The sequence below is a fragment of the Balaenoptera borealis genome (genome assembly GCF_965194805.1).
Source record: "Balaenoptera borealis genome assembly, chromosome: 13".
Classification (NCBI taxonomy): Eukaryota; Metazoa; Chordata; class Mammalia; order Artiodactyla; family Balaenopteridae; genus Balaenoptera; species Balaenoptera borealis.
The window spans coordinates 48,206,771-48,224,351 of NC_138870.1; the positions used below are offsets into that span (position 1 = coordinate 48,206,771).

The following is a 17,581-nucleotide window of genomic DNA, read 5'->3' on the forward strand; positions in this document are numbered from 1 at the left end:
TGTACAAGTATGTTTTGAGTATCTGTTTTCAATTCTTGGGATATATACCCAGAAATGGAATTGCTGGGTTATACAGCAATTTAACTTTTTGAGGACCTGCTAAACTATATTCCATAGTGGCTGCAACATTTTACATTCCACCAGCAATGTACGAGGGTTCCAATTTCTCCACATTCTTGCCAGCACTTATTTTGTATCCTAATAGGTGTGATTTTTTTTAAAAAAATGAGATATAATTGACATATAACATTGTGTAAGTTTAAGGTGTATAACATGTTGATTTGATACGTTTATATATTGCTCTATGATTAACACCATAGTGTTAGCTAACACCTCTATCATGTCTCATAATTATCATTTCTTTTTTGTGGTGAGAACAATTAAGATCTAGTCTCTTAGCAACTTTATAGTTTATAATAGTGTTGTTGAATATACGATTCTTTTTTAATTGCATTTTTTTAAAAATTTATTTTATTTTTATTTATTTATGGCTGTGTTGGGTCTTCGTTTCTGTGTAAGGGCTTTCTCTAGTTGTGGCAAGCGGGGGCCACTCTTCATCGTGGTGCGCGGGCCTCTCACTATCGTGGCCTCTCTTGTTGCGGAGCACAGGCTCCAGACGCACAGGCTCAGTAGTTGTGGCTCACGGGCCCAGTTGCTCCGCGGCATGTGGGATCTTCCCAGACCAGGGCTCAAACCCGTGTCCCCTGCATTGGCAGGCAGATTCTCAACCACTGCACCACCAGGGAAGCCCGAATACAAGATTTTTAAAATTATAGCCATCGTAGCGTGTGTAAAGTGGTATCTCATTGTGGTTATTGTTTGCATTTCCTTAATGATTAATTATATTAAGCATCTTTTCATGTGCATGTTGGCCATTTGTATATCTCTTTGGAGAAATGTCTATTCAGGTTTTTGCCCATTAAAAATTTTGGGGGGGTTGTTGTTGAATTGTAGGAGTTCTTTACATATTTTGGATATTAATCTCTTATTCAACATATAATTTCCAAGTATTTTCTACCATTCTGTTGGTTGTCTTTTCACTTTCTTGATAATGTCCTTTGATGCATGAAAGTTTTTAATTTTAATTAAGTCCAGTTTATCTATTTTTTCCCTTTTGTTACTGTGCTTTTGGTGTCATATCTAAAGATCCATTACCAAACCCAAAGTCATAAAGATTTACTCTTGTTTTCTTCTGATTTTTTAGTTTTAGCCCTTGTGTTTAGGTTGTTGACCCATTTCTTACTCTTTTTTATGGCTGCATTTATTCTATTATAAATCTGTATGATCATTTATCTAAATAGTTTCCTGTTAACAGACATTTAGTTTATTTTAAATATTTTATTAATACAAAAGTGCTACAGTGAATAATCTTGTACCTATAGAATATATCTAGATTAAGTTCCTAGAAATTCGCTCTTGTAATTTTGATATGTACTGCCAAATTGCCCTGTGTAGGTAACTTATTCTCTGTGGTGGTTAATTTTATGTGTCGCCTTGACTGGCCATGGACCACCCAGATATTTGCTTAAACATTATTTTTGGATGTGTCTGTGAGAGTGTTTCTCCATGAGATTAACATTTGAATCAGTAGACTAAGTAAAGCAGATTGACTTCCCCAACGTGGGTAGGCATTACCAAAAGGTTGTGGGCCTGAACAGAACGAAAAGGTTGAACAAGGGAGAATTTGATCTCTCTCCGCCTCCCTGCTGTGATGGTATATCAACCTTACCGCTGGTGATGGTATATCAGTCTTCTTCCATCTGGCTGGAACTTCTACACCATTGCCTCTCCTGGTCCTCAGGCCTTCAAACCTGGACTGAACTTACACCACTGGCTCTCCAGGGTCTCCATCTTGCTGACTGCAGACCATGGGACTTAGGCTCCATACAACTAATTCCTTATAATACATCTCCATATATATATTTATACTATTCATTCTATTTCTATGGAACCCTGACTAATACACTCTCCCTCCAGAAAAGTATAAGAATGCTGGTTTCCCTACAGCCATGCCAACTCAGTGTATTTTTAAACTTTTGGATTTTGGCCAATCATCCGATAGGCATCAGATAAAGAATGGTGTCTCAGCTCCGTTTTTTAAAAATATTTATTTATTTATTTATTTGTTTGCCCTGGGTCTTAGTTGCAGCAGGCAGGCTCCTTAGTTGTGGCATGCAACTCTTAGTTGTGGCATGCATGTGGGATCTAGTTCCCTGACCAGGGATCAAACCCGGGCCTCCTGCATTGGGAGCATGGTGTCTTATCCACTGCCTACCAGGGAAGTCCCTCAGCTCCATTTTAACTTGCTTTTTTTTTTTAAATTTATTTATTTTTGGCTGCGTTGGGTTTCCGTCGCTGTGCGCGGGCTTTCTGTAGTTGCAGCGAGCGGGGGCTACTCTTTGTTGCAGTGTGTGGGCTTCTCATTGCGGTGGCTTCTCTTGTTGCAGAGCACGGGCTCTAGGCACGTGGGCTTCAGTAGTTGTGGCTCGCGGGCTCTAGAGCACAGGCTCAGTAGTTGTGGCACATGGGCTTAGTTGCTCCGCGGCATGTGGGATCTTCCTGGACCAGGGCTCAAACCCGTGTCCCCTGCATTGGCAGGCAGATTCTTAACCACTGCGCCACCAGGGAAGCCCTAACTTGCATTTTTTTTTAGGAAAAGGTATGTAATCTCACTCACGTTTAAGAGCTATTGTCTTTTTTTCCTCCTTTACTCTTTTCTTTCAACCATTTGATTCCTTACTCATTTTTCTAATGGGGTGTTGATTTTTTTTCCTCTCAGTTTATAAGAGCTCTTCACATAATAGATTATCCCTATGTCCATGATAGGAGTTGCAACTATTCTTCTAACTTCTTGCGCAGGATGCTTCCCTCACTCTCTCCTTTTCTAATCATGCACTTAAAGCTACCCACTTCAGGGAATTCCACAGCGCTTAGTGGTTAGGACTCCACAGCGCTTTCACTGCCGAGGGCCCGGGTTTGATCCCTAGTCGGGGAATTAAGATCCCACAAGATGAAAAAAAATAAATAAACAAAATAAAGCTACCCACTTCACTCTGAGGACCATGTTGGTTGCATCCCTCTTGTTTTTTTTTTTAAATATTTATTCATTTATTTATTGGCTGCATCAGGTCTTAGTTGCGGCACGTAGGCTCAGTAGTTGCGGTTCATGGGCTTAGTTGCCCCGCAGCATGTGGGATCTTAGTTCCCGGACCAGGGATCAAACTGACGTCCCCTGCATTGCAAGATGGATTCTTACCCACTAGACCACCAGGGAAGTCCCCCATCCCTCAAGTTTTGATATGTGGTGTTTCCATTTTCATAATGATTTGTACTTGGCTTCAGAACTTATTTAGAAATTATGCTTATTATATTTCTAAACAAATGTGTTTTGTTTCTGTTGCTTTTATATGATTGCTACTGATTTCTAACTTTGTGCCATTCTGTCAATGATTTTTTTGGTGATTGTTGAGACTTTCTTTGGGGTGAGCTTTGAAAAATAGTCTGGGTGTGCTCGAAAGCATGTGTTTTCTCTAATAATTCATTTCAAGATTCTAATTGTGTTGTTCAAATTTTCTGCTAATTTTTTATCCAGGTACCAATCAATTATTGATATGTTGTGTTAAAATCCTCACTGTGATGGTTCATTTGGAAATTTTTATCACTTTTCCTTTATAAATTTTGAGGCTGTGTTAGGTGCATATAAATTGAGAACTGTGGTATCTTCGTGGTAAATTATTCCTCTTATATTTGTCTTATACCTTAATGTTCTAAACATTTTTTCCTAATCACATTTTTTAAAATTACTGTGAAATATATCACAATATGTAAAGTTGTATAAAACATACACATATTATAATAAGGTATATATATAATAAAGTGAGGAATAATAAAGGAAATACCAATCTAATCACTTTATGGAAAAGCACTGACAGGACCTTAAAAGCTCCTCTGTGCCCTGCACACCCCATCCCTCCTTCTCCCTTAGCACAGAGGTAACTGCTACCCTGACTTTGTGAGGATAATCCCTTTGCTTTTCTTTAGAGTTTTACCATATGTATGCGTCTCATTGAATTTAGTCTTTTTCTGAACTTTATACAAACGGCATCATATCACATGAAAACACCCAGAGTATATATACAGAAGTCACTTGTTTCTTTACTGTTTTGATGAGATGCATACATGTCGATGGCTATAGTTGCCGTCCATTCACTAACATGCCCATATACTATTCTTTTGTATAGTTCGTCATCTATCCACCCAAATTACCTTTCATGGACATTTGGATTGTTTCCATTTTTCTGCTATTACCAAAAGTTGCTTCTATGAACAACATTATTTTAAGTACCTCCTAATATTATGTACAAAAATTTCTTCAGGAAGAATTTCATCTGGTAGTACATTGCTGGGTATAGGATATGAAGGTGAGCCCATATCCTATTTTAGTATAATGTCCACTTTATTTGGCAATGCCAATTGTTTTCCAAAATGGTACTCCACTTACAGTGTATAAGAGTTCACAGTGTGTCATATCCTGGCCAATACTTGGTATTGACAGACTCTTAATTTTTTAATAATTTATTGAGTGTTTAATGGTATCTCATTATGAATATAATTTGCATTTCACTGATTCCTAACAATTGATCATATTTCAAGTTTTTATTGACTAATATGAAACTGATTTACTTAATTGATGTACGTAAACTAATGTACTTAATTGATATCCTATTAAGTCAAACTTTAGTATGAAATTAAGTCAGTTATTTATTTTCATGTTAAACCAATTTTGCATTCCAGAAATGAACCCAGTTTGGTCATTATGTATTATCCTTGACTATCCTTTTCATATCTTGCTGGATTCGGTTTGTTAATGTGTGTGTGTGTTTGTGCTATTTTTAAAATTGAGGTATGATTGACGTATAACATTATATTAGTTTCAGGTGTACAATATAATGATTTGATATTTGTATGTATTGTAAAATGGTCACCACAATAAGTCTAGTTAACATCTGTATTGTATTTATTCTCTATTTTATTAATTTCCACTCACTATTTTCCTTCTGTTTTTTGAGGGGCTTAATTTGCTGTTCATTTTTCAACTTCTTTCTTAAAGAATTGAGATATAATCAACATACGTTATATTAGTTTCAGGTGTACAACATAATGATTGGATATTTGTATACACTGCAAAATGATTACAATAAGCCTAGCTAACATCCATCACCACACATAGTTACAATTTTTTTCTTGTGATTAGAACTTTTAAGATCCACTCTTTTGGCAACTTTCAAATATATAATGCAGTGTTATTAACTATATTCACCATGCTGTTCATTATATCCCCAGGACTTATTTATTTTACAATTGGAATCAACTTCTTGAAATGAATGCTTAGCTCATTTATTTCCAGCTTTTCCTCTTTTATAATATGAACATCTCTTATAAAATTTTCACCAAGTACTACTTTAAGTATCCCTCACAAGTTTTTTATGACTATTTTAATTTCCTTATATAATTTTTAAATGAATAATGTTTTCCAATGATTAAAAATCCAGAAAGTATAAAAAAGTGTACAGTGAGAAATCTACCTGCCGAACTTATTTCCCATCTGCTCAGTTCTCATTGTACCCTCCCCCCACCCCCAAGGTAACCCTGCTGTTAGTTTTTCATGTGTCCTTTCAGCCTTTCTTTGTGCATTTACAAGCAATTATGACTAGAGATTCTTTTTTCTGTTCCCTTTATTCACACACAAATATAGGATATTAAATGCACTGCTCTGCAGCTTGTTTTTAATTCCCCTTAATAAAAGGGAATTGTGTTCCCCCTTAGAGACTTTTCAGTAGAAATACATATAGAGTTGCCTCTTTTATTTTTATGGTTGCATACTATTTCGTTTAGGAATGTTTCATCATTTTGTTGCCATTACTATCCTGATTAAAATTGTTTCCCCCAATCTTTTGTTATTACAAAAGATTATTACATTGTACATATGTACATGTATAAATACATCCATAAAAGTATAATTACTGGGCGAAAGGTATGTTTATTTAAGATTGTATTTTTAAAAACATTTTATTATGGAAAATTCAAAACAAATATAAAATTAGAAATGTTATAATGGGGACTTCCCTGGTGGCGCAGTGGTTAAGAATCTGCCTGCCAATGCAGGGGACATGGGCTTGAGCCCTGGTCCGGGAAGATCCCACATGCCGCGGAGCAACTAAGCCTGTGCGCCACAACTACTGAAGCCCACGCGCCTAGAGCTTGTGCTCTGCAACAAGAGAAGCCACTGCAATGAGAAGCACATGCAATGCAACTAGAGAAAGCCTGCACGCAGCAACAAAGACCCAACATAGCCAAAAATAAATAAAATAAATAAAATTTAAAAACCATAAACATGTATGATATCACACTAAAAAATTAACAGTAATTCTTTAATATAATCAAATATTTGGTATTTCCAAAGTTTCCTAATTATCTCAATTTTTTTTTTTTTAAAATAAGAAAACTATAGGCTTCCCTGGTGTCGCAGTGGTTAAGAATCCGCCTGCCAATGCAGGAGACACGGGTTTGATCCCTGGTCCGGGAAGACCCCACATGCTGCAGAGCAACTAAGCCAGTGCGATGAGCCACAACTACTGAAGCCCATGCACCTAGAGCCCATGCTCCGCAACAAGAGAAGCCACCGCAATGAGAAGCCGGCGCACCGAAGTGTAGCCCCCACTCGCCGCAACTAGAGAAAAGCCCGCGTGCAGCAACGAAGACCCAGTGCAGCCAAAAATAAATAAAATAAAATTAATTAATTAATTAATTTTAAAAAAGAAAGAAAGAAAACTATGCTTGGCTTGTTTGAATCAGAGTCCTAATAAGGCCCGTATACTCCGTTAGATTGTTATGGCTCTTTAAGTTTCCTTTAATCTATGGATAATCCCACCATCATTTTTTATTTCCTGCCATTTATTTATTATAGAAGCTAGATGTTTACCCCCTTGTTTTCCATAGTCTGCTTTTGCTGATTGCATCCCCAGGTGTCTTTTAATGTTTTCAGTCCCCCTGTATTTTCTGTAAATTGGTAGTTAAATATTGATCAGATCAGATTTCTTCTTTCTTTTTTTGTTGATCCCACTTTTTGGCCACGCTGCACAGCATGCGGGATGTGGGATCTTAGTTCCCCAACCAGGGATGGAACCCGTGCCGCCTGCAGTGGAAGTGCAGAGTCCTAACCACTGGACCGCCAGGGAAGTCCCCGATCCCACAAGTTTTGATATAACAATATTTTCATTATCAATAAATTATAAATGTTTTCTAGTTACATTATGATTTCTACTTTGAACCATGGGTTCACAAACAAATGACAGAAGAGAACATGGGTGATCACACAGGATATTTATAGGGCCAGAACTGAAGGTAGTGTACATCACTTCACGCACCATTGGACAAAACTCAGTCATACAGTTCCATCTGACTACAGCAGAGACTAGGAAATGTAATCTAGCTGTAGGATCAGGAAGAAAATGAAATCGGTTTGGTGAACACATGATATGGCTTTTACCAGAGTCTATCCTTTTAGTCACCAAATATTCATTTTATTTTTACTGACACATGTATATAACACACTCACCTCAAGTGAGAGAACCCAAATTCCCATCTAGTTCTTGCATCAAGTTCAACCCAAAATCTCAGAGTGATTTGAAGTCCTCTTCCTCAGTTCCAGATGCGGCTCCTCTCTGCCTCCCCACCCCCTCCCTTATAGGTACAGAAGAGCTGCAAATAAACACTCACACTCAGAAAAGTAACGAAGGGAAGGAAGACCAGCTGCAGTCAATGGCTCTTAGTGATATGGGAATCCTTCAGGGCAGGCATAGTGAAGTTTCCTGCTGTGCAGCAGAGAATTTCTCTGATTAGACTCTGGTTCTGCTATTTGAATAAACCTTGTTATCTGTATTCTCCATGGAGCCACCTTTGGCATGGGGGGGTGGTTTACTTATTCTCTATCATCATGATTACATCTCACGTAGGCTTTGGAGAATATTCCCTCCTTGGGGCTATACAAGTTTTAAAGCCAACTTTCTATAGTAGAAATTTGGAAGCTATATAGTGGTTTTATATTTGAACTGTCAGAGACAGTTTGTGGTTTCTTTGCAGTGCAATGCTGCAAAAACTTAGAGGAGATTTTTGCTGTCTCTTAATTCAAGAGAGGACACATTCTTAATCTGTGTTTTGCCACAAGGCTGGATATTAGTAAGGCTTTTTTTTTAAATTGATTGATTGATTGATTGATTTTGGGGTGTGTTGGGTCTTCGTTTCTGTGCGAGGGCTTTCTCCAGTTGCGGCGAGCGGGGGCCACTCTTCATCGCGGTGCGCGGGCCTCTCACTGTCGCGGCCTCTCTTGTTGCGGAGCACAGGCTCCAGACGCGCAGGCTCAGTAGTTGTGGCTCACGGGCCTAGTTGCTCCACGGCATGTGGGATCTTCCCAGGCCAGGGCTCGACCCCGTGTTCGCTGCATTGGCAGGCAGATTCTCAACCACTGCTCCATCAGGGAAGCCCAGTAAGACTTTTTGATCAGGGCCTTCTCAATTTTATTTCCCACTGTTTTAAGTCTTAAAGCAATAGAGTTTTCCAACAGTTTAAGACCTAATGTTTCTGGACATGTAATTCCCTGTAATATTTGCTTGCAAAAAAAAAGCCAGTTCTAAAAAAAAAAGCCAGTTCTCATCTCTTTTTTGTAATGCATCCAAAATTTTCCAGTGCATGCTGGCCATTTGATTCTTTCCAACCTCTTCCCTTTGTGCTCAATAGCGTATACTGTGTTCTCCAAATTATTACAGGCATCATTTTACCAAGTATTTTGTCATTGTAGAACATGATGTTCCAGATAGTGTCTTTGGTCTCTTAGCTCCACACTTAACCTTTTAGAACATCTTTTCTAATGTCAAGTAGGACTACTTTCCTAATCATGTGGGTTCCTGTTAGGTTCTGACAGCGCTGGAGGAGCTGCAGTGGTAACATTGGTAGCAGTGTGATTGTGTTCCTGTTCAGGCATCTGGGTTTCAACAGCAGCAGCCTCAGTGCTCAGCAATGGTAGATCCTGGGTAACACCATTTCCCCTTTTGCTCCACTGGCCCTAGAGTTAGTGACTTCCTGCACTTACTAATCATTGAGTAACCTTATCTTCCCCTTTTTTCTACTCCATCCCTTGTGGCACTTTGTAAATGATTATCTGTATTAAATTCTCTCTATTCGAAATACCCAGAATTGTTTCTGTTTTCCTAACAGAACAGTGTTTACTGTCTTGTTTACTAACACAAATAGATTGCCATCCTTTGAGCCTCCAGTATAATTTTCTCATTGACGGCCACCTGATTGCTATGTCAGTGCCATGTATTTTGGTTTTTGTTACAGCAGCACACCACTTCCGCTATCATAACACTGATACCAAAGCCACACAAAGAACTACAATAAAAGAAATCTACAGACAAGTATCCTGTATCAACATAATGCAAAAATCTTTGATAAAGATTTCTATTCTTTCTATTCTAGCAAATGGAATTCAGCAGCATATTAAAAGAATCATACACCATGAGCAAATGGGATTTATTTCTGGAATGCAAGGATGAGTCAATATACAAAAATTGATCAGTGTAATATCCCACATTAACAAAATGAAGGGAAAGGACCGCATGATCATCTCAATTGAATAAGCAATGGAATAAACATTCAATTGCTGGAGGGAGTGTGGAGAAAAGGGAACCCTCCTACACTATTGGTGGGAATGTAAGTTGGTGCAGCCACTATGGAAAACAGTATGGAAGTTCCTCATAAAACTAAAAATAGAATTACCATATGATCCAGCAATCACACTCCTGAGCATATATCCAGACAAAACTACAATTCAAAAAGATTATGTTCATAGCAGTGCTATTCACAATAGCCAAGACATGGAAACAACCTGAATGTCCATCAACAGATGAATGGATAAAGAAGATGTGGTATATATACACCACATATATATACCATATATACCATTTGCAGCAACATGGATGCAAGTAGAGATTATCACACTGAGTAAGTCAGATATCATATGATATCACTTATATGTGGAATCTAAAATATGACACAAATAAACCTATCTATGAGACAGAATAGAATCACGGACATAGAGAATAGACTGGTGGTTGCCAAGGGGGAGGGAACTGGGGAAGTGACGGATTGGGCGTTTGGGATTAGCAGATGCAAACTGTTATATATAGAATGAATAAACAACAAGGTCCTACTGTATAGCACAGGGAACTATATTTAATATCCTATGACAAACCATAATGGAAAAGAATATTTTTTTAAAAATAGCAGGGTCTCAAAGAGATATTTGTACACTCATACTCATAGCAGCATTATTCACAATAGCCAAAATGTGGAAGCAACACAAGTGTCCATCAAGAGATGAATGGAGAAGAAAAATGTGGCATATACATACAACAGAATATTATTCTGCAATATGCTACAGCATAAATGAATCTTGAGGACTTTGTACTGAGTGAAATAAGCCAGTCACCAAAGGACAAATACTATACGATTTTACTTTTATGAGGTACGTAGAGTAGTCAAAACCATAAAGACAAAAAGTATAATGGTGGTTGCCAGGGGTTGGGGTAGGGGATAATAGGGAGTTATTGCTTAATGGGCACAGAGTTTCAGTTTTATAAGATGAAAAGTGTTTACAGTATGGATGATGATGATGGCTGCACAACAATGTGAATGTACTTAATACCACAGAATTGTACACTTAAAAATGGCTAAGGTGGTACATTTTATATTATGTATATTTCAAAACAATAAAAAAGTCCTTTAAGACAGTTGCTTGCCTATATACCAGCAATGAACAAGGGGAATTTGAAGTTAAAATCACAATACCATTTACTTTAGCACTCCCAAAAATGAAATACTTAGGTATAAATTTAACAAAATGTGTATTATATCTTTATGAGGAACACTATAAATTCTGATGAAAGAAATCAATGAAAAATTAAGTAAATGGAGAGATATTCATGTTCATGGATAAGAAGACTCGATATTGTTAAGATGTCAGTTCTTCCCAATTTGATTTATAGATTCAACACAATTCCAATCAAAACACCAGCAAGTTATCTTGTGGATATTGATAAACCAATACTAAAGTTTATATGGAGAGGCAAAAGACCCAGAATAGCCAACACAATATTAGGGAGAAGAACAAACTTGCAGACTGACACTGCTTGACTTCATGACTTCCTATAAAGCTACAGTAACCAAAGCATAGTGGTATTGGTGAAAGAAGAAACAAATAGATCAATGGAACAGAATAGAAATCTCAGAAATAGGGACTTCCCTGGTGGTCCAGTGACAAAGACTCTGCGCTCCCAATGCAGGGGGCCTGGGTTCAATCCCTGGTCAGGGAACTAGATCCTACGTGCCGCAACTAAGAGTTCTCATGCTGCAACTAAAGATCCCGTGTGCTGCAACTAGGACCTGGTGCAGCCAAATAAATATTAAAAAAAAAAAGAAATCTCAGAAATCGACCTACATAAATATAGTCAACTGATCTTTGAGAAAGGGGCAAAGGCTGGGAATTCCCTGGCAGTTCAGTGGTTAGGACTTCACGCCTTCACTGCTGAGGGCCCGGGTTCAATCCCTGGTTGGGGAACTAAGTTCCACAAGCTGCGAGGCACAGCTAAAAAAAAGAGAGAGAGAGAGAGAGAGAAGGGAGCAAAGGCAATACAATGGAGAAAACACAGTCTTTTCAACAAATGGTGCTGGAACAACTGGACGCCCACATGCAAAAAAAAAAAAAAAAAAGAATCTAGACACAGACCTTACGCCCTTCACAAATGTTAACTCAAAATGGATCATAGACCTAGGTATAAAACGCAAAATTATAAAACTCTTAAAAAACAACGTAGGGTGTAGAGAATGGACTTGAGGACACGGGGAGGGGGAAGGGTAAGCTGGGACGAAGTGAGAGAGTGGCATGGACTTACATATACTACCAAATATAAAACAGATAGCTAGTGGGAAGCAGCCGCATAGCACAGGGAGATCAGTTCAGTGCTTTGTGACCACCTAGAGGGGTGGGATAAGGAGTGTGGGAGGGATATGGGGATATATGAGGGAGGAGATATGGGGATATATGTATATGTATAACTGATTCACTTTGTTATAAAGCAGAAACTAACACACCATTGTAAAGCAGTTATACTCCAATAAATATATTAAAAAAAAAAACAACGGAGGGTAAAATCTAGATAGATAAAATCTTGGGTATGGCAATAACATTTTAGACACTACACTAAAGACACCATCCATGAAAGAAATTATTGATAAGCTGGACTTCCTTAAAATTAAAAACTTCTGCTCTGTGAAAGATGCTGTCAAGAGGATGAGAAGACAAGCCACATACTGGGAGAAAAATCTGCAAAAGACATATCTGATAAAGGAATGTTATCCAAAATATACCCCAGAACTCTCAATTTCAACAATAAGAAAACAAACAAGCCAATTAAAAATTGGGGAAAACACCCAAATAGACACGTCACCAAAGAAGATATATAGGTGGCAAATAAGCTTATGAAAAAATGCTCTACATCATATGTCATTAGGAAATTGCAAATTAAAACAACAACAAGATGGCACTACACACCTATGAGAATGGCCAAAATCTAGAACACTGACAATACCAAATGCCAGTGTGGGTCAACAGAAATTCTCATTCATTGCTGTTGGGAATGAAAAATGGCACAGTCACATCGAAGGACAGTTTGGTAGATTCTAACAAAGCTAAACATACTCTTAGCATACAATCTAGCAATCATGCTCCTTGTATTTACTCAAATGAATTGGAAACTTACATGCACACAAAAACCTGCACACAGATGTTATAGCAGCTTTATTTATAATTGCTAATACCTGGAAGTAACAAAGATGTACTTCAGTAGATGAATGGATAAATAAACTGTGGTACCTCCAGACTGTGGAATATTATTGAGCAGTAAAAAAAAAAAAGAGTTATCAAGCCATGAAGAGACATGGAGGAAGCTTAATTGCATATCACTAGATGAAAGAAGCCCATCTTAAAAGGCTACAGATTGTACCATTCCAACTATATGACATTGTGGAAAAGGTAAAACTATGGAAACAATAAAAAGATCAGTGTTTGCCAATGGTTAATGGAAAGGATGAATTGACGGGTTACAGAGGATTTTTAGGGCAGTGAATCTATTCTGTACGATACTATTAATGGTAAATATATGTCATTATACATTTGTCAAAACTCATGGGAACTAAAGGCCCAGGCCGTGGAGGGAGCACAGGTGGCTGGTTTCAGGTGGAGCAGGATTGTTTGGCCACAGCAGAGACCTCCCAGTCGGCCACAGGAGAGACCTTGAAGGACACTAAGATGCCTGGTGAATAGCAGATGGAGGAGGAGGGGGGAACAGGAGGGGGAAGAGGAAGGGAAGGAGGAAGAGATGCAAGAGGAGATTGGTGCTGCTGGTGAAGAGTGAGGAGGATGAGGGTGAGAAGTATGAGATGATGAAACTCAAGATCCCCATGGACCACAGGGAGGTCTCCAGGGAGGCGCCAGCACCCGTGGCCAATGGGGCAGGTCCACACTTGGGCTGGCCTGCAGCCATGCTTTTGCTGGCCCTCCATGTCGACCAAGTATCCACTGACATGGGTGAGAGGCTCTTCCTGTACACCTAGCGCAGCCAGGGCTCCTTGGTGAGATTGGTGCACACCAAATATGGCCAAAGGAAAAAAAAGAAAGAAAAAACCCTCGTAGAATGTATAACACCAAGAGTGAACCCTAGTGTAAACTGTGGACTTTGGGTGATGATGTGTCAATGTAAGTTCAATGATTATAGGGAATGTGCCACTCTGGTGTGGGATGTTGATAGTAGGAGAGGCTCTGCATGTGTGAGGACAGGGGTTATATAGGAACTCTCTGTACTTTATGCTCAATTTTTCTGTGAACCTGAAACTGCTGTAAAACATAAAGTCTGTTTAAAAGAAAAAAATGAAATGTGGTTTTCAGAATACCAGCTCCAACATCACAGTGGTATATAGAAGGGTGGATTTGAAGCCAAAAGACATAATAATCAGCACACTCTCCTTGCAGACAATACAAGAAACCTTGAACAATTTACTTTATTCATCAAGTTCCCAATGTGTGTTATTGCTTTGGTGTGTTTTGATTCCACCTTAATAGTTAAACCCCAGAAGACATTAGCACTGTTTTTTTCTACTGTCAATAATCATGTAGGATTTTTACCTATTTCTCCACTTCATTCCTTCTTACATCTCAGACCTTCCATCTTGTATCCCTGTCCTTTCCTCTGAAGTATATCTTTCCTGGTTGCAAACCCTCCTGGGGGGTTGTTTTTGTTTTTTGTTTGGTCTGAAAATATTTGTATTTTGCCCTCATTATTGAAAGATATTTTCACTAGCCATAAAATTCCCAGTGGCAGTTATTTTCTTTCATCACATTGACGATATCATTTATTGTCTTCTGGCTTCCACTGGTGTCATTTGAGAAGTCAGTTCTCAGTCCAACTGCTGCTTCTTTGAAGGTAATCTGTTTCTCTGGCAGCTTTTAATTTTATTTTTATTGTGGTAAATGTACATGCAGTGAAATGCATGGGCCTATGTTGTAGGTCAATGAGTTCTGACACATGCATCCACCCATCCAACCCATACTCTGGATGCTTTTGATACCTGCTGTTATTCGTTAGTGTCACTTAGTTTCATGGTGATATGTCTTAAGTATAGACTTCTTTTCCATCTATTCTGCTTTAAATTTTGGGGGGCCTCTTGAATATGTGGATTTTGTATCTTTCATTAGTTCTAGGATATGCTCAACAATTATCTTTGCTTCATTCTTTCTTTCTCTTTCCAGGACTCTAACCAGGTTTCTCACTTTACTCTCTGTATGTCTTATTTTCTCTTTCATATTTCTCTCTTTGTTGCTCTGTGTTTCATTCTGGGTATCTTCTTCTGATGTGTTTTCTACTTCACTAATCCTATCTTCAGCTAAGTTTAAACTTTCTTTGAGTTTTTAAAAAGAAAATTTAAATGAAAAATTTCAAATACAATCAAAAGTAAAGTATAATGAATCTCCATGTATTTATCATGCTGCTTCAACTAAAAATATGGTCAATTTTGTTTCATCTATACTCCCACCACTTCTCCCAGACTCCCACAGAATTATTTTAATGCAAATGCCAGTCATTATACTGTTTCATTGATACATACATGAGTATGTATCTCTAAGAGATAAGGAGTATCTTTTTAACGTAACCATAACACCATTATTACATCCAGCAAAATTGACAATGATATCTTTTTTTTTTTTTTTTAATTATTTATTTATTTATTTATGGCTGTGTTGGGTCTTCGTTTCTGTGCGAGGGCTTTCTCTAGTTGCAGCAAGTGGGGGCCACTCTTCATCACGGTGCGCAGGCCTCTCACTATCGCGGCCTCTCTTGTTGCGGAGCACAAGCTCCAGACGCGCAGGCTCAGTTATTGTGGCTCACGGGCCTAGTTGCTCCGTGGCATGTGGGATCTTCCCAGACCAGGGCTCGAACCCGTGTCCCCTGCATTGGCAGGCAGACTCTCAACCACTGCGCCACCAGGGAAGCCCCGACAATGATATCTTAATATCATATAATATCCAGTCAGTGTCCAAATCTCCCTAGTTGACTCATAAAAGTCTTTTTCTAGGTAGTTTGATTCAGGATCCAAACAAGAGCTATACATTGCATTTGACTGATACATTTCTTAAACCTCTTTTAACCTATAACAGTTCTCTTCCCCCTTCTTTTCTTGCAATATATTTGTTGAAGAAACTGGAATATTGATCCTCTTTTATTCTTGATTCTCATGGTGTTGTTTAACATATTGTCCTGTTTCTCATATTTCTTATAAACTGGTAGTTATATACAGAGTCTTGTTTTTTTGGCAAGAATCCTTTGTAGATGATGCTCTGTACTTCCTACTGTATCCCATCAAGAAGCACATAATGTCTGGTTGTTCCTCTTTTCATGATGTTAAGTTTTATCAGTGTATGCACATGGTGTCAGCTTGATTCATCTATAAGCCTCTTGGCTAATGTTTCTGACAGTCATTGATGACTACTGCCTTGATCAATTATTTCGTTAGGATTATAAAATGATGACAGTATATCATTCCTTCTGCTCTTATTAGCTGGAATTCTTCTCTGAAGAATAATTGCTTCTTAAACTATTTAGTTATTTTATTTAGTTTTTAATTTAAAACTCTATATTTTTATTTCTAGAAACTCTATTTTAAATATGTTAGATTATTTTTATAGTTTCCTGTTTTCTGATATATTTTCAAATTTCTTTTATTTCTTTAAGTATAGTAAGCATAATTATAATCAGTGTCAGGTAATTACAATACTGAATTCTTTTGGGCTCCGTTTCTGCTGTTGTTTCTTCTGGTTCTCATTCACAGTGTCTTATGTCCTTTTGGGTTTAGTTATTTTTCATTATGAGTTACTAACTTCCCTTGGAAAATGATTTGTAGGAGTTCTTTGGTGCCTGGGATGAAGGGGATATTTTTCCAGAGTGGATTTGCATTTGCTTCTGCCAAGTGCCTGGGCCATTATTTTCTCCTCCTCAGAACCACTTAAATCTAAATTTACAGCTTGAATTTTTTTTAAACCATTTAAATGTTGTGAAATTGGTCTGTAAATTTCTTTAAGGGCCTACTTGTGATTACAAATTCTCCTTTGTTTGGCACTGAGGCAAACTTCCTTGCAGTTCCCTGGAGCTGGGGACCTGGGGACAGGTTCACTACCAGGAGGATTTTCTCTCAGAGTCTCCACCTCTAGTGGACCTTCTGTCCCATACTCTAGAAAACAAAAACACGTCAACAAAGCTCAAATCTGTACACTGTTGGTGGGAATGTAAATTGGTGCAGTCACTGTGGAAAACAGTATGGACGTTTCTCAAAGAACTAAAAATAGAGCTACAATATGATACAGCAATCCCACTCCTGGGTATATATCTGAAAAAAAACAAAAACACTAATTCGAAAAGATACGTGCACCTCAATGTTCATAGCAGCATTATTTACAATTGCCAAGATATGGAAGCAATCTAAGTGTCTATCAACAGATGAATGGATAAAGAAGACATGGTATATATATACAATGGAATACTACTCAGCCATAAAAAAGAATGAATATTTGCCATTTGCAGCAACATGGATGGACTTGGAGGGTATCATGCTGAGTGAAATAAGTCCGACAGAGAAAGACAAATACTGTATGACATCACTTACATACGGAATCCAAAAAATACAACAAGCTAGCAGACTCACAGATGTAGAGAAAAAACTAGTGATTACCAGTGGGGAGAGGGAAGGGGGAGAGGCAATATAGGGGTAGGGGATTAAGAAATACAAACTATTATGTATGAAATAAGCTACAAGGATATATTGTAAAGCATAGGGAATATAGTCAATATTTTATAATAACTGTAAATGGAGTATAACCTTTAAAAATTGTGAATCACTATATTGTACATTTGTA

General features: G+C 38.0%; 1 long non-coding RNA gene across 1 annotated transcript in view; it reads left to right on the forward strand.

Annotated features, from left to right (window-relative positions):
* The window catches only part of LOC309609163, a 44,763-nt gene extending 29,400 nt beyond the window's left edge, over positions 1–15,363 (forward strand). The window contains exon 3 of the long non-coding RNA XR_014233294.1: positions 6,502–15,363. This is a non-coding gene — a long non-coding RNA (uncharacterized lncRNA). The remainder of the gene's footprint in view (positions 1–6,501) is intronic.
* Positions 15,364–17,581: the final 2,218 nt, after the last annotated feature.